This window comes from Amblyomma maculatum, chromosome 7, assembly GCF_055883805.1.
Source record: "Amblyomma maculatum isolate TAMU_Amacu chromosome 7, ASM5588380v1, whole genome shotgun sequence".
Classification (NCBI taxonomy): Eukaryota; Metazoa; Arthropoda; class Arachnida; order Ixodida; family Ixodidae; genus Amblyomma; species Amblyomma maculatum.
Window position 1 is genome coordinate 130089824 of NC_139350.1, and position 23451 is coordinate 130113274.

The window sequence follows — 23451 nt, forward strand, 5'->3', positions numbered from 1 at the left end:
TTTTCATTGTTTTCAGAAATTTTATTTCAATAGTAGCAATGTTGCACACATTACATGCCACATCAAAAGGTTTCAGAATGTGCCGTTTATTCCACGGCTTTTCCCCCCCGTTTTATAAAACATCAAGTACCATGTCTGCAGAAGTGATTCTGGAAGGAATAGCTTCTGGCTACGTTGACATGGAGCCGGTGCTGGTGCCATCCAGTGACAGCAGCCAGGGAGAAGTCCTTGCCGCAGAGGCGACAGCTCCAGATGCAGATGCCGAGAACAACCCTAATGAGACATTTGCTAAACGACCCTCTCCAACCATCAGTGCAAGCAAGGCCACCAGTGAAAAAGAGGAAATGTGACTCTCTTTATGAACAATTGCACGTTGTGTCTAAACAAATCGATAGCAACAAGCTACGAAGCGCAGACGAAGATTTCGCCCTCTCTTTGGTGGACGACATGAGTTCAGTGAGGCCAGAGAGAAAGCTTGGTATGAAGCTAAAAGTTCTTCAAGTTATTAGAGGATTCCTTGATTAAACATTGATGTCTATGTATACATGAAAAATAACTGCGTTCTGGATTATCACTGCATAAGATGCACCCTAAAGCTTTTTGTGTAAAACTTGGTTTTACACAAAAGTGAATAGGACTAGTTACACTTTATAACACACCATTGTTGTAGGGGAGCAGCTGCGGGTCCTGTTGGTTCTTGAGGCATGTTGCCCTGCCAACGCCAGGCTGGCTCCACTGCCAGGGAACCTCACCAGACCTGCTGCAGAAATATGCCATATATTTGTTTCTGGCATCTGCAGCCTCACAGGGGAGGTTTCGGGCATGAGTAGTTTCTAGTGGGTAATACCCTGGCTCTGAACCGTTCAGTGGCACAGCTTCAAGGCTCTGCCGCCATTGCCCTGCCACAATGTTTCCTGCACTGACTTCCTCGTAGACGTACCCCTGTTCTTGGGTATTCAAGGTCAGCATAAAGTTGTATAGAATACATGCGGCTTTTATCACAAAATCTACATTCTTAGGGAGGAGATTGATTGTCATTAATAGGATCCTCCACCTTGCTGCTGTAATGCCAAAAGCATTTTCTGCACACGGTCTGCAATAAGAATGCTTATTTATAGAACAAGAAATCAAAGCAACATAGCTGAAATACACGCCTACTTAACTTTTACAGGCGAGCCATACCTATACGGAGATGCATGTCAGATAATTCGATAGCAACTGTGCATGCGCAATAGCAGATGGAATGTCAGGTGGGCACAAAACATACTTTTGAACATGCACAGTACAGATCCAATTACTTGGTGCACATATATTTACATGTCTGTGCTATCCTAATTAATTTTTACGATTTATTTCCTTTCATTTCACGCTTATTTCCTTAAAGACACCCTTTTTGGGGGTATCACGTAAGGAGTGGGGTTAACATAAGTATACGTTTTTTTCACGACGATGATGCATAGGTAATGGATCCCCCACATACTACTGTTCTCAAATATGAAACCAAGCCACCTTGTTCCTTGCCATTTTTCTGTTTTAGTACAGACAAAATATATGGATGCACGCATTGTGTTTACAGTTGGCATGTTTCAGTACGCATGAGCTTCCTATATCTGCATCTGTTATGCAACATTTGCATTTAAGGCTATTGATGAAACAAAAAGTGGATGCGCAGGAGTTACATTTTCCAAAATAGTCATAACTTGTATGCAGAGGGTATACGTAAGGAACATGCAACATCAAAACTATGCAACTATTTAGTTCCATGTCTTTGTATGATAGGAGAAAGCTAGCAGCTTGCGCAGGCTATCTCTGAGAATGATTGATAGAGAAATCAAAACAACTTGCACTATTTCTCGATACCTGCAACATGATTTCATATCTCTAGAGCATTTTAAGAGATGTCATTAAAAAATCAGGAAACGGCATACCTTGCTCTACTTAGCCTGTAATTGAAAACTCTTCGTTCATCTCGGAGCTGTTTGGATGGGAATGGCCTCATAAAATTTTTCCGCAACTGAAATGCTTCGTCACCTACAAAAGCGTAAGGAGCATTTGTCCTCGTTCCAGGAAGCTGAGATTCCAGGGGAATGTCAAGCCCAACAGCAATAAGTGCTTTTCCAAAATCTGAGTTTTTCAGCACACCACCAACACTCTGGCGGCCCTCCGCACCAACATCAATCAGGACGTACTTGTAGCTGCTGTCTACAACAGCCATTAGCACTATGAAGATAGTGTGCTGAAATACAGAAAAGTGAATGTAGTACATATATGTATAGCAGTTTATGCTAATGTCTACCTAACAAAAGATAATATTTATTGTCAAATTTTTACTCATTTTAACAACTGGCTGGTGCCCCTCTCACACAGAGGTTCGATCGAGTCAACTTTTCCGGGCAAGCCTTACGCTGTGTGCATGTGGTTTTGCTGTGCAGTTGCCACCAGTCTTCGTTGGAAGGCAAGAGCAGATATATTTATTAATTTACCTACATTGCGCCCAGAGGGCATTACACAAGGGGGGTATATTACAGAAAGTGACACGTAAAAACAAGGCACAGTGATCAGGCCAATCATCAAGAGCGGTAAGACTTCAATGTAGAAGTGAAACAATAAAGTGAGGATAAGGTGATGAAGTAAACGGACCCAACACTGACAACTTGCCAGCAACATGCTAAGCTAAAAAAAGAAAAAAAAAATAAGAAAAGCAGTAATACAAAAGTGATACGTAAAATGAAGCATAATATTTAAAGCATTCAGCCAGAATGGCAAGTCGTCAAGGTATGAAGGAAGCAGTCAACTGAAAAGACGGTAAGTAGGCGTAACAGGCTAAACGCAAACTAGCCAGCAGCATATCTAAAATCAGAAAAGCAGGAATCAAATCTCTACACTGAGGCAAGCAGGTGCTGCAACAGTAGAACTGGAAAAGTGTCGTCAGCCGCCGAGACTACACATTCTGATAGTTTCTTCCCTTGTCTTATTTTTCGTGGGAAAAAAGACGATTGGTACACAGTTGTGCGGCAGGTTATTTCACGAATTTTGCAGCTGTGGACTTTCCTGGCGGAGATAAACGTAGGTGGTTTTAGATAAACATCGCGATCAACTGAGACCTTTCCCCGCGCGATTTGCTTCAACAGTGTAAGCCTAGATACGGAGCAACATGTTTCGAGAAGGTGCCATGAAAGGGCTTTCTTCAGTGCGGTAACGCTACTATTATACATGTAGGAATTCGTCACGAAACGTGCAGCCCTATTTTGAATAGCTTCTAAATTATTTATAAGTGTAATGAAATTGGGATCCCAGACTGCGGCGGCATACTCTATGATGGAGTGGACATTAGTAAAATATATAGTCTCCTTAACATCACGAGGGGCAGCCCTCAAATTGCGCTTGATAAAATTAAGTTTACGGCCAGCTGTCATAGTTATATATTCTGTGTGTTTATTTCATGTCAGGTTTGAGGAAAAAATGATTCCAAGTTATTTACCGTTATCAACCAAAACTAAATTTCCTCTATCCAAGTAATACATTGTTAGCAGCACCGGGATGCAACCTCTTGGACCATATCACGATTACGCAAGAGGAGCCAAGTAGATGTGCGCATTAGCATTAGAATATTGTACTTCATGAGAACAAATAGCAGCAACAGGTAATTTTACAAAGTGACTGGTTGCGATCACCCTCATATGAAGGTACAGAAACTATTTGTTTAATATGTGTTCTCACCTTATAGTTGAAGTAAAAACTACCAGAGTTGGGAGGAGCTGTGATGACGACATGTTTGCCATCTGCAGCACCCAAGAAGTTGGGAAATTGCCACCGCTTGGAAAAGCCTTCTGCGACGTTCCTCCATTGAAATTCTGATGGCACCTGTGAACATTACTAACATTAGAGAGCCGTCACTGTTGTGAGCGGCACAACGGCTCTGGTCACAGTGGTCAGCTGTCGTGCTAAAAGTATAAAAAAATTCACGATTGTTCGACAAGTACACTGTAATAACCATATTAGATATATGCTACATTGCTTTGAATACCAAGCAAATTAACTATTTTCAGTCCAACTATGTCTTTTTGTACATTAGCTGTTCATAATGAGCATAGGACTGCATCATCATCATCAGTGCAACTGCTCGGACTGCAGGACAAAAGCCTCTCTGATATATGTACAATTAACTCTGTGTAGTGCCAACTACTGCAAGAATACGCGCCTCCACTGGTATGCTTTTCTTCTCTTGGAATCTCTTATTCACTCATCACAACAGCAGAAGAAATTTGATGCCGCTAAATGACCCTCACCTTCATGAACTGGTCTTTCAGTTTGGTCCAGATTACCCGACAGCAGAGGTGAATAGTAAGACGGGCTGTTTCTATTTCAGTTCTGTAGGCTAGGGCAATATCCTTAATATCCTGCCCTGTGGCTAAGTAGCTGTGGAAGAAGAACAAATTACACTTCACTACATGAAACCCTTATCTGTAGTCGTGAAGTGGTTTCTGAAAACACCAAAGTGCACGTACACAACACATTCTCAACAGTGTATGTGGTGACCACTGCAGTGCATGTGAATGCGTTTCTTTTACAAATAAATTCATTGTGCACTGTATGACGCACTTCTGCAATACTTTATCTTTCCAAATTTTGATGAGGTTGAGCATGTGCTCTATATCGTGTACAGACTGCGGTTGATTGGTAGATGCTAAGCATACCAGACTACACTCGTCAAACTCCTTATTTTCGTACTGTAGCTTTAAGATTTGGTGCAAGTAATTTTTAAACCATTTTCATGATACATTGAATTTTCTGTCTGATTGTACATATCATGCCACCTGGGAAGGAGTAAACGCAGAAATGTTTTGAATATTTACTAACCTCAAGGTTATTGCTAGCCGTTCACCAGGCTCGAGTGGCTCTCTCACGAAATACTGCCAGGTTAGGTATTCAGCCACAAATGATAGGAAAATATTTGAAGAAGAATTTATGGTCACCAGCTCATATTGATAACGGAGATGAACTGCAAATTTGCGGTTCTACCAATGAAAACATTAAAGGTCCACTGAAACGGCCACCAAGAAGCCCCTAATAAACGTGTTAGGGTGTAGAACAAATCCTTTTGAGCATTAACCCAAAGTATAACTCCTTAGAGCAAAGCCAGCTATTTATTATTATTTTTAAAAACAGCGTTTTTTGAAATTCGCGGACAGAGAGGTCATCGCTTGGCGGTGTCGCATGGAGTTATTTTCTTAAACCGTGACGTCACGGGTGAGTTGACTGGCAAGGCTTGCTAGAAGCTGCCATTCGCTGCGGCCACTGCAGCCATGACGTCACGGACACTCTTCCGGTAGCTGCGAAAGTCGTCTTCTCGTGCGCTGCTCGAACTATGCACGGGCTGTTGTTACACAGCTCGCCGCCCTTATCGGTTAGGCGGCCATTGCCCATCATGTACAACAACCGAAGCGACGCAGTGATCGGTGGAACGAAGCTGCATTTACAAATATCTTACTTATATAACGTGGTTTCAGGAGTACCGGAGTGTCGTCCGATGAGGCGTCAACAGCACGGTCAAGCACCGCACGATGGCAGCACCTCCTCGACCGCCGTAAACACCGCCGCTGTGGCCCCTCCTCCCGCATACCATACACGAACGACACGGCGGATCGTTAGCACCGATGTCCGAAATAAAGCGTGCTAAAATTTGTTGGCGTCTGGAATACTCAGCCGAATATCAAGTATGAAGCCCTCTTGAGGATCGCTGACCAGCAGCAAATTGCTGGTAAGAGCGATAGCCGTGATACAAGCACGTTTCTGCTCAAGCCAGCTGCCGCTGGTGCATTTCGGTTCATCCGATCTGCTCGTACTAGCTCTGCGATTAATGCGTCGCCAGATGTAATCCTATAATTATTTTACTATGGCAGGATAGGATTTACAATAAGGCAGTTTCATAAGTAGACAATTTAAGACAGCGTTGATCAGTTCCAAAGCGCCGACCGCCGTGGCTTCGAAGCGAAACAATTCAGGCCTAGCTACGACTAGGGACGGTCACGCACGGCGCCGTCGTTCGCCGCGCTCGCGCGCCCCACCCCCGCGGTAATTGTGTAACGTACCGTCTTTGCCAAAAGTAACCGGGCAGCATGATTTGCTTTTTGCTTGTATTTTAAAGCCAACATAGATTTTCAGAGGATCACAGCTTGCTATAAAGTGAGGACAGGAGCTCGCCTTTGTTTTGCATTAATGTACAGCTTCAGAAGTGGTATGAATTCTCTGCTACCCGACTGAGACGCAGAACACGCAGCCTGGTTACTTTTGGCAAAGACGGTACCTCAGCCTGCTCGCGGCATCCCGTGCTGCAAGCGTTGCAAACTCGTGTACTTTCATTACAGCTAAGGCCGCGCATTTTTTGATGTTCTGCCCAGCAACAAGCCGTTCAAACAATATTGCAGGCAAGACGAGGATTCAGTACGCAGTCGCTGCGCTGTCGGCCGTAATCGAAGACGTCGGGCGGCACCGTATTTTATACATCGTTCCTTAAACGTGATACAGTGGGCAAATGAATAACTTTGTGAAGCAGACCCGTTCGTACGTTTCGCGCACTCAGGCGCCGAGTATAGCCTCCGTCAACAGACGCCGCCGTAACCTCGGTTAACGACGCAAACCGAGGTCGCCAAGCTCGGTTTGCGATAACCGCGGTTAGTGGTGTAACCAAGGTTTGGTCCACCGTGTAACATGGGCTAACCACGGGTTCGCGGTTACACTAAACGTCGCTGCGCGAACTGGCGAACTCCTCAGGCGTGTGCGAGCGAGGACGGGTTGACGCGAGCACGCCACACAACGCCAGCGAGCGAGCGCGCGGCAACCGGAAGTTCGTCGAAATGACGTATTTCTGGGCGGAGCTTTGAATTTGCTTGTATTTTTATTTTTTTTATGGCTCCTTTTGGCGTACAAGTTGAGAGGGAAAATTGGAAGGGTCATTTTTAATCGCCGATATCTCTGGTGTTGCAGAAGCTAGATCGAAAATTTTTGCGGGAGAATGAAGGGTGATTCAATATCTATCAGTGTTATGGCGTTGTTTACCCTCCTTGATGACCCATTTAAGTGGACCTTTAAAACTTTTTAAAGCAAATGCACAATATCCGCATCATTACCACTCAATACCTTGATAGCGTCATGATTGAAGTAATGGAGGAAGAAAAATAGTGTAAATTGTGAAGTGTAACCCGAAGCGATAGACGCATGGGAAAGCCACTGTGGAGGAGTTCGGAATAATTTAAACCATTTGTTATTCTTTATCATGAGCTAAAATTGCACAGCATACAAGCATTTTTGTATTGGGAGTGTTTAGATTTAGTCCAGCCATTACATTTAATGCTAAAATCCAGTCCAGACATAGCAAAATGATAGAAGTACAATTAAGGCATTGCATTATTATTGATTCACGGAATGTGACCTGGTTAAATAAGGCACGATGATGAGCTTGTTTTACTCCAAAGTAATGAAGATAAAATAGCACACTGGCTGCAATTTTCAAATGTAAACAGTGCAGTTTGATTTCACTTAATGATGTTCTTTTTGTTTTTCTTTCGTAATGAATTACTATTTACATCACATGTGAGTAACCTCCGTGGTAATGTTTAAGGATGCTATCAAGTTACAATCACCCGTTGTAACATGAGCCCAGAGTTGCGCTGAAACATTTGGTACTGTGCCGTTGACAAAACTCGCTTATGCAAAACAGTCTGCAAGTTATTAATCATTTCCCTGGGTTTGCACTAATACATGAATATCAGAAAAAAAAACGCAGTTCAAGAAAAGGTCATACGAATTGGAAGCCACAGCTGCTCCGACTGAATGGATCTCTGAATAAAGTTGTAGTTCCTTCTCTATAGCCTTTTGTATTTCAGCTCTGCTGAACTGATATATGCAGCGGCCGCGGCCGTGATTGGAGTCAACAATTTTGACATCAGCAGCCAAACGCCGAATCATTGGGCTAGTTGCTAGTTGTGGTGGAAGGCTCTGGAATAATAGTTTTTGAACACCTCAAACGTTCACTTACGTAGTACAACACATGGACGTCTGCATTTCGCCTATTCGGAAACGCGGTCGACAAACTTTCTCAGCAATCGAGTGCTTCACCGCCGCACATCCACAGATTGACCGAGCACCAAGAATGCCATTACATTAAATCAGTGTAGCACAGCATCATATCGTAGTCCATTCAAATGCAAAAATATGCGACTGGCAGTGAAATATACGAAATCGGATACTTACTGCCGTATAGTAGAGCCCTTCCTGCTTGGGGTGCTGGAAGACAGGGCGCACCCCCCAGCGCCTACTCTGCCTACTCCGCCGTTGTTGCCTGTTCAGAATAATGAGCAGCAGCAGCTTCTTCTTTAGGAGCAAGGATTGCAACCTTCTATCCACTGTGCGTCTTGAAATCAGAAGAAAAAACTGGAAAAATTGCTAGCCGAAGACGCCGGGAACACGCTCTGATGCAGTTGTGACCATGTCGATGCTGCTGCCGACTTGATTGCCAAGGCAGAATTAAAATTTTAGTTTGAAGAAAACCTCTGATGAGTATATTTTTATGTCACCCTTAGAAAAAAAAAACCCTTTGTCTACAGTTCAATTCAGTTTTATTACTTTAGTTACAAGTTACAAGCTGAGAAACCATCCGGATACAGCGTGCGCCGCTCGACCTACGCCGGTCCGTGCGCTCACATGTGGTTGCTATCTCGTCCTGCCAGCACCGAGCGTCGTCGCCGGTAGGCGAGACGCCGACGCAGCGCTGGAGAAACGCCGCCATGTGGTTCGGCCTTAAAGAGAACCAGACGTTTCTGCAGATTTTAATGTGCCTTTCAGCATCACATCTAGATTTGTATGGAGTTTTAGGCTCTTTGTTGTAATGGAAAACAATATCGAGTTAACGCGACACGAAAGCTTTATAAACCAAAGTAAGCTCGAAAGGATATAATTGTTCGTTTTATTGGGAGTCTTAGTGTCAACATTAACGGCTGCGGTGCCAGAAAACTTTTTTTCGCAGATTAAGAAAAGCCAGCAGGTTAAGAAAAGAAAAGAAAAGCGGTGGCAACGTTTTCGAAGGCGGAACTCACAATGCGTACGTGTGCTGTGCGATGTTAGCGCGCGCTAAAGATTTCCGTAAAGATTCCCCTAAAATTCCCCTCAGGTGCCTAAAATAGGCACCTGAGGAGGACTGAGTTCGTGAAAGGGTGAGATTTCATCCTCGGCGTCATCTGCCTTCTATTCGTATTGATATGTGACACTCCGTGAGCAAAGCAGCTCTTTCGAGGGAGCGCTGGGAGGGCGTTCAATCCCAATGCGCACTCCTGAATCGGATGTGGATAGTGGGCCCAAATCCTTAGTAGACGACATGGTTGTCCCCACCCTAAGAGAGAGCGCACGCTACAAGGGCACGCGCATCGAGGCACCCTATACCCTACCGTTGAGAGAACGGAATCACGCGCTCGAGCCACAAATGAGAGCTATTTGCACTCAAAGGAAAGCCCAGAGGCCCTCGTGCCAAATACTATACTATACTATACTATACTATACTATACTATACTATACTATACTATACTATACTATACTATACTATACTATACTATACTATACTATACTATACTATACTATACTATACTATACTATACTATACTATACATTTTATTTATTTTCCAAACCTCAAATGTCTGTGTGAAGGGATTTTACATGAGGGGTGGGCCTTAGGTGATGCAGATGAGTTTTTCAATGAAGTGCTTGAAATGGATGTCATTGCAATGACTAACAGCTGTAGCAGGAAGGTCATTCCAGTCCTTTGGTGTCTGTTCAAAAAGCAAGGAAAGATGGGCTGATGATTGGGCTGAAGGTGGGTATACCATCTTGTCATGGCTGAGGCGAGAGGAGTGGCGGTGTGCTGGTAGAATAGCAGATTTTCGCGGGGATTCATAATAGAATTTATGGAAGAGGGAGAGGCGAGCGACTTTGCGACGGCGAATAAGGTTGGGGAGGTTAGCTTTTCCTTTGAGTTTGGTAGCACTGGACATGTATGAGTAATCAGAAAAAATAAAACGCACCGCACGGTCCTGAACAGATTACAGGAAGGTAATGTGATTAGCTTGGTAGGGGTCCCAGATAGTGCATGCGTATTCAAGCTTAGGTCGAACGAAGGATCAGTATGTTAATAATTTTCCAGAGGGAGGGGCTAATCGAATGTTGTGGCGTAAGTAGCCGAGGACACGGTTAGCTTCATTTGTTAGCGTAGTTATATGGTCGGTCCATGAAAGATCGGCGGGTAAGTTAATCCCTAAGTATCTGCAGGTGGTTACGGAGTTAAGGTCGGAACCAAGAAGAGTGTATTTTTGGGTAGTAGGGGTCTGTCTTCGATGCAAGGTAAGAAGAGCTGATTTCTTAATGTTTAAGGACATAAGCCATTTCTCACACCAGGTTTGAACGTTGTCGAGATCAGATTGAAGTGCATTAGCATCGGTTACGCTGTTAATAGGGCGATAGATCACGCAGTCATCTGCAAATAAACGGATATTTGAGGAAATATACTTAGGAAGGTCATTTATATAGGTTAAGAACAGAAGAGGGCCTAGAACAGTGCCTTGTGGTACTCCGGAAACAACGGGGGATGAAGCTGAGGAGCCGTTATTAGTGAACACGAACTATTGACGGTTAGTTAAGAAGTCTCGTATCCAATTGAAAACTACATAGTTAAGAGACAGAGATGAGAGCTTTAAAAATAGACTTTTCTGGGGTACTTTATCAAATGCTTTTTCGAAATCCAGAAACAAGGCATCGACTGGGGTGTTAGTGTAAAGGTTAGAGTTTATATCGTTTATAAAGAGAGCTAACTGAGTATCATAAGAGAGTCCCCTGCGGAAACCATGCTGGTTAGGATGAAAAAGTATCTATAAGAAGTTTTACAACGTGAGAGTAAATTATGTGTTCCATTAGTTTACAACAGACACTTGTGAGTGATATGGGACGGTAGGTTTTGGGGGAAAACAGATTACCTTTCTTTGGAACTGGGATGACCTTCCCCACTTTCCAATCTTGTGGAACCGCACCAGATGAGAGCGACTGCTGAAAAATGTGCGATAAGATGACACTACTTGCATGCTTAGTGCTTTCTAATAATTTAGAATATATGCCATCGATGCCGGCAGAAGAAGTAAGCCTCAGATAATCAATTAGGGCTGCAATGCCGCTAGCGTTTGTAGTTTTTTCAGGCATGGGTGAATGATTGCAGGATGTAAAAGACGGTAGGTCAGTGCCAGGTTCTGATGTAAATACTGAACAGAAAGCAGCATTAGGACGTTCGGAATATCTTTATCAGAGATGGGAATGTCTTGGTTATCACGTAATGATAAGTGTTTGGAGGGTTGCGGGCTAATGGTCTTCCAGAACTGCCTGGGGTTAGTACGCACCATATTAGGTAAGTTTGATGTGAAAAACGAATGTTTAGTTTTCTTGGCAAGCGACTGAAAATTCTTTTCGGTGCAGCGATATTTTTCCTATGCGATCGGTGTATTTGCGCGCTTAGCAGTCCGGAACTGTCGCTTTTTCTTGTTGTTGAGCCGTTTTAGAGCTGCGTTGAATCATGGTGATTGGGATCGTTCAGTAACGGTGATGGTTGGACTGTAAGTTTGAGTTAGGTCATGCATCTTGTTTTTAAACACGAGACAGTGAGATTCAACGTCGTGATGGGAAAAACCAGGTAGAAATGAGGCACAGAAATTGGCTAGTTCTTAATTAATAATATTGTAGTTCCCTTGGTCGTAGAGGGTTATCTTCTTCTTTATCTTACTCGATGCAGTTAGGTGAAAATTGAATGAAGCGTGGATAACGGCGTGATCACTAATCTCTCGCAGGTGGGTTAGCGATGTAAGGCGATCAGGGTGTGAAGTAAGGAGCTACTCAAGGATGTTGGACGAATAAGTAGTCTGTCTAGTTGGTTCAGATATAAGTTGTGATAGCCCTACCGTTAGACATGAATTTACGAAATCACTTTCGATGTTTTGTTTAGACATTTTTTGCGGCAAATCAGACCATATTATTGCAGGAAGGTTAAAATCACCCAGTAGCACAATCAGAACGTATGGGAGGCAGTAATGTTGCGGAGAGCATTGCGAAAGTGCATGACGAAAGAAGCTTCAGCGTCTGGCGGGCGATAGCAAACTCCGACAATTATTGGAGAGTACGATGCGTGGCATGATACGAATAAGATTTCTAGTGATGATTGGATGTTGGACAACCTGTTGGGCAGCGTGGTCGAAAACAGGCGTGGCATCATCAATAACCAGTTTGTTGCACCGGAGGTTTATCGATTTATTCTGGGATTTTGCAAACTCAGCCAATTTCTTCCGTGCAAGACGAGTTTCAGAAGAATAATCTTGAGATATGCTGTAGTCTGATCCTTTTCTTTTTTTCTCTGGACATGACGTTTTCTTTATCTTTGAAATGCGAAAAGCACACGATAATTGGCCTGTTTTTGTTAGCATCAAATCGACCGATTCTGCGCGCTCGTTCCATGTCCCTAGGTCCAAGTGCGACGTCAAGTTTCGAGTTACACAATTCAAGTACCGCTTCTTCAGACTGCGACCAGGTCTCTTTTTCGCGGTCCTTCAGACCAAAGAAAACAAGGTTTGATCGGCGAGCGCGATTCTGGCAGACAAGTTAGTTATTTTTTCGTTTTTTACGTTGCAAGTGCCTGCACGTTTTCGACCTCCTTTTTTAGGGACAGTAGGGAGGAGAAATCACTTTCAATTTTCGTTAGCCGCTTCGTTATGTCGTCGAATACTTTATCATTTTCGGCTAGTTTGGAATGAATTGATTTAACTCGGTTAAGAGGTTGGCTTGTCCGGTTTGTAGTTCTTAGAACATCGACAAGACCTCGGGATTTGCTTGCGTGGAGGAAGTGGAATTTTTAAGAGGACCGGGGTTTAGTTCAACATCGCCAGCCAGCAGCAATAGTAATGAGCCGATAGAATGAACGCAGTCGCTAACAATGGTAACACAATAGCCGGGGCTCGTCAGCACAACCAACGCCTTGTAACGAGTGCGCGAAGCAAATAATGAATAAGAATTCTTTACTTGCGCGAACAAGAAAAGGAACCGGTAAGTGCGGGTCATTGTGGCCGTGCTGCCGAGCCCACTGAAAGAGCGGGCGCGTGGTGAAGAGCGTTTTATCCTTGGGTGGTGACGTCACTTTGGCCTCAGCTGCTCGTGACCAGGAGAGGCGCGATGGTAGTAGATACGGTAGATCGGGCGGTGGCGACACGAGGCACTGACGTAACGATGTAGCAGATGGCTTGAGCGTGCCTGGTGGAAGGCTGTTCTCTGTGTCAGGAGGAAACGGGAAGAACGGCCGCACTGTCCCTTCGGCGGTAGGGCAAGGCACTCCACAGGTCACAGCTTGAAGACAGGCCAGCGGGAGGAACTGCATGACAAAAAGGATGAACCGTGAGTCCTTCATCCTACCTGAGAGTCCGTGCCCCCACACGGGCGTTCAGACAGGATACTATACTATACTATACTATACTATACTATACTATACTATACTATACTATACTATACTATACTATACTATACTATACTATACTATACTATACTATACTATACTATACTATACTATACTATACTATACTATACTATACTATACTATACTCCTGCTGAACGTCTCCGTAAGTAGGAAGGCTTCCCATAAAAGCGGTACAAATAATACGAATATTAGGCCTGTTTCTCTAAACGAACAATAATCAGTCAACACTGCAGACACTTAAAACCAGAACAGGGGTGGAAGCAGGTTCAAGCATTTTGTAGCAGCTCAGGGAGAGTAAAAAATACATTTTTGAGAAGATTTGGAGAAATAAAATGAGAGTTTTAGAGCACCCGAATTATATTGTGGAGCATGCTATGGCTCAAATGCTTTTAATAATGGCAGTTTCGCTTCGTAACATAAAAAGTCCAACTTGATTACTTTTTATTCAACGTTCAATGCTTTGCTCACTACGCACGTACCTACCTCTGACAAGACAAAGCAAATGGCCAAAGATGTAGATCTTGAAATAACACAACTGACCTGAGCGCCAATTTGGAAGAGACTAGCAACAAATGGAATGCTTGCTTTTATACGTCATAACGGAACATTGTTTATTTAAATGCTTTGCACTATTTTAACTTGAAAAATTTACAGGTAGAGTCTACTACTTTAACGCACTCAAGCAGCGCCACTAGTAGCTTGGAGTTCACATCAAGGAGCAATACATTTCTGCTATCTTATGCATATCCCTTTTGACTATATGCCTGTGCTGATAAATTTCTGGGCACTGGTCAGTAGTGCCTTCAGGGAGGGTAGTCGGCCCTAACGATAGCCTTTTCCTTCTTTAGATTCCTTACTTCATGGTCTTCTGCCAGTGTTTGCTCACATTATCGCCTGAGCTACGTCGGGGCTTCCTTAATTTTAACACGCAAGCAGTGGATCCTGTATGTCTTTCCAGCACTCCTAAGAACACTAAGTGGGGGTGTCACCCCAATAGCAGTTCAAGTATGCTTTTGTCTGGCGTAGACATGGCAGGCTCAATGGCAAAGTACCTGCTTGTTTTTCATTTCAGAACCATTAGCATCACCCGCCAGGCTCATAGCTTCCGGTGTCTGCTTCGCTCACTGCTCTCGCTTCGCTCACCAGTGGCGATACGGCGATTCAAAACGCTGAGAGAAAGTCCTATGTCACTTGCAGAGAGCATTTATTTTGCAATCACTTCCCTCAAATCACTTCACTGGCGAATAAACATTTATTATGCTACAGTTTATAAAAATTTTATAAGCATTAGGCTCAGCGCTAGATGCGTTATGCCGGCACCGCTGTGCTGCCATCATTATACTGCGGCTGTTCATATATATGCCGTGTACGCGCAGCACACAACATGTCATTGTCCTGCTGCGTCTGTGACAGTCGCTAAATGTATCGGATCATATTTTTGTACCCAATACGATTAATTTCCCATTGAACGGCAAAACCGTGTTCCGTTAAATTTGATGGCAAAACATCGAGGCAGCCCGTTTTGAGCAGTTTTGGAGCAGGATGGAGGAGGGAAAGCAATTTGGTGCAGAATAAAGCAAATGGACCAGCACGTCCACCCCTGCTAAAGTTCATATGCCACTAAGACTAATCAAGTGGATCGCTAAATGCAAAAAGAGGTTAAGAAATCTTCCCTGCAGATCAGTGCATGCATTCGCAATAAGAAGGGTAGTCTTCGCTGTCCCGCACTTGAAACTAGAAAATAAAGGAAATAATAAAGCTCAGGCACTTATTAGACAGACATATAAAACCATGCTAGGGTTGCCAAACAACACCTTTAATCACATAAAGGAAAGGTTATATCGCAAAAAGGCACTCGCAAATAGGCCCAAATAGACACACAGGACCGTCGTAATCAACCTTTCCTTTATGTGACTATGCACCAACTAGCCCAGCAATCAGTTTTAATTACCACTTTAATGAATTCTGTTTTTTTGGCAGGTTAACACAAACAGCTTTTGCAAGAGCCATACTTGAACGCCTGGGGGTAGGAACCGAGCCTCCAGCGCGAGACACTAAAACACCAACACCTAGGCAAAAAACAAAAGCTCTGTTATACCTCTGCTTAAGAACATGCACCCTGCTCACAGCGAAGAGAAGGAAAGCAAAGGCAAAGGGTCTCCACAGGAAGTGTGATCACAACAAGGGAGCAGTCTATGTTATCGCCGCACAGTGTTAGCAAAGGGGAGCGTTATAATAACGGCGGTGAACTCGAAAGGACGACTGATAATCTCTGGCATAACCAAAACAAAATACTCCGAGACTGCGGATGAGGGAGCAATAGCTCTAGCCATAACTGACACAGATGTTTACATAATGAATTTGCTGATGGTTAGCTTGATTAAACGAAAGCTTCATTACTAATGCTTGCACGTGTTAGAGCTCTTTATTTACAGAAGCCGGTCAAATGAAGCAGGAAGATTAGAAGACGCCAAGAAGGCAGAAGATAACAAGAAGACATAAGGGAAGGAGAAGACGACAAGAAGTAGATAGAAGAAGGGAAGAAAAAGACAGCAAACTAGAAGAATCTGAAGACAGAAGACGGAAGACGACAATAAGAAGAGAAGACAGGAAGCTAGAAAATTCGGAAGACGACAAGAAGAAGATGGGAAGCTAGAAGATTCGGAAGACGACAAGAAGACGGAAGAAGGGAAGGAGAAGTAGACGGGAAGCAAGAAGATTAGGAAGACAGCAAGACAAGACGGGAAGACGACGAGAAGAGGACAAAAGATGAGAAGATAGGAAGCTAGAAGAATAGGAAGACGACAAGAAGAATAAGACAGACGAAGGGAAGAAGACAGGCAATTTGAAGATTTGGAAGACTGCAAGAAGCATACAGAAGCCGGAAAGCTAGAGGATTTGGAAGACTACAAGAAGACAAGAAGGGAATAAGAAGATGGGAAGCTATAAAATTCGGAAGACTACAAGACAGAAGATGAAAAGACGACAAGACAGAAGAAGGCAAAAAAAAGACGTAAAGCTAGAAGATTCGGAAGACGACAAGAAGAAGACATGCAGAAAAAGAGAAGAAGGGAAGCTAGAATATTCGAAAGACAAGAGGACAAAAGACGAGGAGAAGAAAAAGACAGAAGGAAAGAAGACGGGAAGCTAAAAGATTCGGAAGACGACAAGAAGGCAGAAGAAGGGAAGACGGGAAGCTACAAGACTCGGAAGACGACAAGAAGAAGACAGAAGAAGGGAAGAAGACGGGAAGCTAGAAGGTTCGGAAAACGACAAGAAGAAGACAGAAGAAAAGAAGAAGACAGGAAGCTAGAAGATTCGGAAGACAAGACAGAAGACAGGAAGTCGAGAAGAATAACAAGACAGGAGAATGAAAGAAGAGGGGAAGCTAAATTTTGGATTGAAAAACATTTATTTTCAGCATTGAGCGATTTGTGGGCACTACACTTAGATGGCCTCAAGTCCGTTGCTCTCAGCGACCTTTGAGTCCACTCAGTAGCCCGATCTTGCGTCATCGGGTCTGAGCTGGCCAGTATAGCCTCCCACCCCTCTGAAGAAGGGACCTAGATTCGGAAGACAAGAAGACAGAAGGGAAAAAGAAGAAGGCGGGAAGCTAGAAGATTCGGAAGAGGACAAGAAGACAGAAGGGAAGAAAGAAAAAGACAACAAGAAAGAAGATTCGGAAGGCGTCAAGGGTTGAATAGATATATCAATGTGAATTGTTTTACGAATTTACCACTGCTATTAACCAACTGCCGGCTTTTAGGCAGAGACAGAGAAAGAAGAAACAGAATAGCTCTCGAATAGCGGCGTAGAGGGCTACTGTGCTACTGTGCTAGTGTGCTGGTGTGCTGTTCTGCTTTCTTCTCCTGACTGCTAGATCCCTCTTGTCTGCAAGCCTGACCGTTCTCTCTGGCGAGGCCATTTCACGTCGGGGGATTGGCCAGTAGTTGTTTTAAACCGAATCTAGGATTCATGTACAATTAGGCTTATAATGTTTCTAGCTTCCCCAGGTGGGGGGTTCGGCATCCTGGTTTGCCAGTCTGCCGGCCCAAAGCTTGGACTTGGAATCTTTCGGATGAAATGGAATAAGTATAATACCGGTGGCATTTGTACCAATTGGGGAGGGATTCCTGAAGTTGAAAAATCCAAAAATAATCCAGGAGCAGCTAAAGGCTGTCACCCCCCCCCCCCCCCTACCTAGAAATCTCTGAGGTGCGTCCGTTTGGCAGGAGAGGTATCCTATGTAAGTCCTCGAATATACAGTGTGTGTCGGACTTGCTTCGATGCACATCGTTTGCATCACTGCCAGTAAAACCTTTTATACCTGAACAGCTGGTATGTGCAAAAGGTACTATACGCGGCGTGGATTCGTCGGCTTCTCCGCAAGAAATGATTGAGGGATTTAATGAGGCTGGCATTGGCATCTTATCACTATTCCGTTGCAGCAGGGATGCTGGTGGCTCTAGGGTGCCGACAGAATCGATGATAGCGACGTTCGCCGGGGCTAACTGTCCAACAGAGATTAAGGTATGGCCCATTGTGTACCGTGCAGATCCCCTGCAGCCTCGCCCTTTGCAGTGCAAAAGCTGCTGACGATTCGGACACAGCAGCAAGGCGCGCAAATCCGCATCACGCCGCAGACTGTGCGGAGACAACCATTCATCTGACATGTGCACCTCTGCTGTGGTAATTTGCGCACTATGTCACGCAGATCACCCTGCTGATGATGATACATGCCCAAAACGCGCAGATGATTAAACTGTTCTTAACATTATCCAGCATAAAAAGTGTTCTGGAGCAGATGCCTATGCACAGATAGACCATAAGAGGAATTCGTATGCAGCTCGTGCAAAAACAATAGCTTCGGATGTGGAAACAGGCATGACAAAGTCGGTTGTCTCAGCTGTAGAGAAATCTCTTGAGGGTTTCTTCGAGCGTATGTTAAGCACGTTTACAGAAGCTGTGTCAAAGGTCATAGCTACAAAGATTGGTTCGACCGAAACTGCAGCATTGCAAGTTGGTAACCCTGGTATAGCTGAATGCCATGCTCCTATGGTTGCTAGGGCCTCTGTGGAGGGAGATTCTACCCAGACGACGCCTGCTCCTTTTTCTTCAATGAAAGTACAGGGTCAGGGTCCTGTGGATTCCCACGTGTCCACCGTTTACCCATTGGATGTAGAGATAACATGTTCATCCCAGAAGCGTCGCGCTTCTTCCTCTCCCTCAAAATCCGCCCATTCTAACACTAAAAGTAAAAAAGGTTCCCCTAATCTTCAGAATAACATTGATGTCTTAAAGGAGGCTGTTACAGCCTCCAGGATTCTACAATAATCATGGCGGGGTTAAAAGTACTACAGTGGAATTGTCGTTCAATTGCATCTTCGTTTCACGATTTACAGAATCTTATCTCAAGTTTCAACCCAGACATAGTTTTATTACAACAAACTTGGCTTTTGCCAAATCGGCCATTTTCTTTAAATTATTTTAGAACTTTTAGATCAGATTGCACTAGCGGCCGGGGTGGCGGCTTGCTAACATTAATTTCGTCAAAAACAATTCATCGAGCCAAGGTGTCACACAAAATTCTACAACAAGACTGCGAACTGCTTGCAGTTGATATCGCAATTCCACAGTCTGCTCCTCTCACTATTGCAAATGTCTACTTCCCAACAGGTGACCGTACAACAGATTGTTTAAGTGATATGTTGAGTTCAACCAACGGACTGATTATTGCTGGCGATTTTAATTCACACCATGTTATTTGGGGTAGCCGTTCAGATATATGTGGGCAGCGACTTCGGAACTGGATGTCTGTAAATGATGTGCATTGCTGTAATAGTCCAGGCATAACCTACATGCCAGCAGCTTCTAGGACAGTAATTGACTTAACGTTAGCAGCAAATGGATTAAGGGTCTCATCATGGGCTACGCTGGATTGTGGTACATCTAGCGACCACTTTCCACTTACGTTTAATATAGAATCTACTCCCCTTAGAGTAACTACTTGTGAACAAAAATTTGTCAACCATAAACTCTTTAAAAAGTTTGTGAATTCCTCTTTTTCCTCCATAGCATCATCTCAGCATTCTGAGCGTGCTCAACAAGCACTCTCTTCTCTGCTAGATGCCACTGATCGTTCAGTGTTCACTGTGAAATCGTCTGTCCCTAACAAAATGTCGTGTCGATGGTGGAACGAAGAATGTGAGAAAGCATTCCGTCGTAGAAAAGCTGCGTGGAAGAGCTTTTCCCATAACCAGTGTCCCCAAAATTGGATAAATTATAAATTTTATGCGGCTTCATTTAAAAAAACTATTCGTATATCAAAGGATGAGTATAATGCTAATATGAATATTTATCTCTCTAATCCAATTAATCGGAAGGCATTGTATAGGTTCATGGAACGCAACCAAAGTTCTTCTCCACCACATGTAACCGAGTCAGAGGTGTTATCACCCAATGAAGCAAAAGAGAAACTTGAACAAATTGCTAACGGTCTTGTTATTCGCTTTCAAGCGCAAACGGTGGCTCCGTTACTTCGACCTACGCCATGTGCTGATTTTGTTGCAGTTGAGCCACTGGAATTGCATTGTATAGCGGCTGCTCTGAAACCTGCAGCTCCTGGGTGTGACGGTATTACAGTGGCTATGCTGAAAACTTTAGTGCAAGACCACAGCTCGGAAGTGTTGAATATTGTCAATTTTTCTCTGGAAACTGCTTGGTTACCTCAAGACTGGAAAGTTGCAAAAATTATACCAAGTCTCAAAGATCCGAAAAAAGGCTTTGATTTGGATAATATTCGGCCAATTTCTCGAAGTTCAAATCTAGTGAAACATATTGAACGCATAGTTCACCTGCGCCTCACAAGCCATGTGATGAGCCTCAATGCATTTAGTGATGCACAAATTGGGTTTCGTCAAGGGTGCTCGATTTGGACGGCTCATACGGATTTGGAGAGTAGAATTAGGTTAGCAATGAAGAAGAAAGAAGTGTCGGCATTGGTCACTTTGGATATCGCCAAAGCATATGACAGTGTAGAACACTCTATACTGTTGAATAAGATAAACGAAATCAGGTCCCCTTTTTACATGTTTGCATGGCTAACAGAATTTTTAAGCAATAGAAAATTTTTCTGCACGAGATGTTCTATAACTTCTGAAACTTATTACCAAACTAGAGGCGTGCCTCAGGGATCGGTGCTGTCTCCATTGCTATTTAATATATTAATGAGAGATATTCCTGTTCATCCAAATATAAAAGTGTACGTGTATGCGGATGATATTGCCTTTTTCTCTTCTGCACGAGATGTTCATTCCTTATATCACCTATTGCAAGCCTACTTGAATGCACTTGAAGTTTTGCTCGGTAAAGTAAAATTAGTTCACAACGTGAAGAAATCCTCAGTACTCGTTTTCCCACCGGCACACCCTCATTATATCTCCCTTGCGTATTGCGGTTCACAAATCCCACAGGTTGAATCCTTAAAGTACTTGGGTGTATTATACCACTCCCAATAGACTGGTGGCCTCATATCAAAAGTAATTGCCTGAAAGGTGAGCGAGCCCTTGGTCGCCTGATTCGAATTAGCCATAAGAAATTCGGTATGCGTAGATATACTCTTTTGTTTCTCTATAAAACGTATTTGAGACCAATTCTGGAGTTCGGCTGTGTTCTTTTCTCAGGCAGTCCTAAATACAAACTACGACCTTTGTTGCTACTGGAGAGGCGCGCTTTACGACTATGTTTGGGGTTGCCAAAAACAGTTTCAAATGCAGTCCTCTATTTAGAGGCCCGTGTACGTGACTTGAACTCTCGATTTGAGCTGCTCACTGTGCGAACCTTTTTACAAGCACTGGAATCTCTGTCTGGAGTGGCTTCTCCCATTTTTATTACACACCAATCTCAGTTTCTAGATTATCATTGGCCGCGATATAAGCAACCACAATTTGTATTTACTCAGTCCTTGCTGTCCAAAATTGCAGTTTCGATTATGTCAGTAAGACGTGTTGGCAATGTTCAAGCTACTTCCACACTGTGCTTTGACCGGTCGTTGCCATCTAATGCAAAACACTTGACTACCACGGTAATAAAGGGACACCTTGAAGATTATCTAGTACAGTATCCACGACACGTAGCTATTTTCACAGATGCTTCACAACGAAATGAAAAAGCAGCAATAGGGATTTACTCTCAAGCATTTGATTGGAGTTTTTCTGTACGGATCCCTGATTGCACACCAATATTTACTGCTAATTGCTTGCAATTGGTTTGGCCCTTCAAAAAGTGCCCGGTAATGTTACTCACGTAATCATGCTCTCTGACTGCCTGTCAGTCTTAGCAGCATTAGAAAGTCCGAAAATGCGTCTTTCGAAACAAATCCTGATGTTTTTTCTTCCGATACATTTACAAGAAGTACGTTTTCAGCGGGTTCCGGGACACTGCGGCATCGCTTGTAATACAATGGCGGATTATTTAGCAAATTCAGCTCTCAATGGGCCTGTTGCCGATGTTGTACCCAATATTATCTTGCTAAATATATTCCGTTTTGAACTGTTTCAAACGTTAAACTCCTTGAGCTATGAGCCACTCCTTGCGACTACGGATTTTAACCATTTAAATTTCCATTGGAATGTCCGATGTTGTACCTCGAGGCAATGTGAGGTTTCCATGACGCTCATGCGTTGTAGAATTCCTTCCCTAAATCTTTATTTATGTCGCTCTGGATTCACGTCGTCGAATCTTTGTGCGTCATGTAATGACGTGGAAACAATTGAACATTACATCCTCTCCTGCCACAGGTATGCTACTCAAAGAAGAAATTATCTAGAAATACCACTTACTCGCCTAGGATTGCCATTTACAGTTCCTGTCCTACTTTCCTTTGGTGCAACCGTCAAAGGGTATGCCCTAAAACCGCTGTGTGACTTACTTTATAATTATAATATTGCTACTGGAAGATTTGTGTGTTAGCGCTGATCTGTCTGAATTGTATTTTTTCTTCTTATTATTTTTAGCAATTTACAATTTTATTCCTTTTTTTCATTGCTTTCTATGACATCGCCTCAAAATTTCAAATATTTCAGCAACACTAGCTCCTAATTATTAGGTTATGTATATCATACAGTCAAATCGACATTATCAAAAATATTATGTCACCTACAACGAATTCTGGCCAATCACCCACTGTGGGTATGTGCCATTTCAACGAGGGAGAAGAAGAAGAAGAAGAAGAAGAAGAAGAAGAAGAAGAAGAAGAAGGCAGAATAAACGAAGAAGGAGAAGAAGACGGGGCACATGCTCAGTTGGTGCCTGCGCCCAGCCTGCGCCTAGGCTTTACATGGCGTAGTGAAGCTTTCGCTTAAATATTCATCAGTCTGACTATACCCACTGCAGGGCGAAGGCCTCTCCCATATACCTCCAATTAACCCGGTCCTGTTCTAGCTACATCTGCTTGACCCCTGCGTGCTTTTTAACCTCATCCGCTCACCTAAATTTCTGCCGTCCCCTGCTACGCTTTCCTTCCCTTGGAATTCGGATTGTTACCCTATGCGAGCATCGGTTATCCTCTCTTGGCACCACAAATCCTGCGCATGCCCATTTCTTCTTCTTGATTTCCACTGAATGTCAGTAACAAGAGTTATTTTTCTGACCCACTCTGCACGCTTCTTATCTCTTAATGCTACACCTACCATTTTCCGTTCCATAGCCCGTTGGACTGTCCTCAACTTAAGTAAAACCCTCTTCGTTAGCCTCCATATTTCAGCCCCATAGGTGTCGCAGTTGGTAAAGTTTCCTTTTGAGTGATACCGGTAAGCTGCTAGTCATAATCTGCGAGTGCTTGCCAAATGCGCTGCATCAAATCTTACTCACTTTGTTATTTCCTTTTTATAGTACGGATCTGCGGT

At 43.5% G+C, this 23451-nt stretch overlaps 1 pseudogene; it reads right to left on the bottom strand.

Moving 5' to 3' along the window:
• Positions 1-648: 648 nt before the first annotated feature.
• On the bottom strand, positions 649-13480 carry LOC146184726 (uncharacterized; annotated as a pseudogene).
• Positions 13481-23451: the final 9971 nt, after the last annotated feature.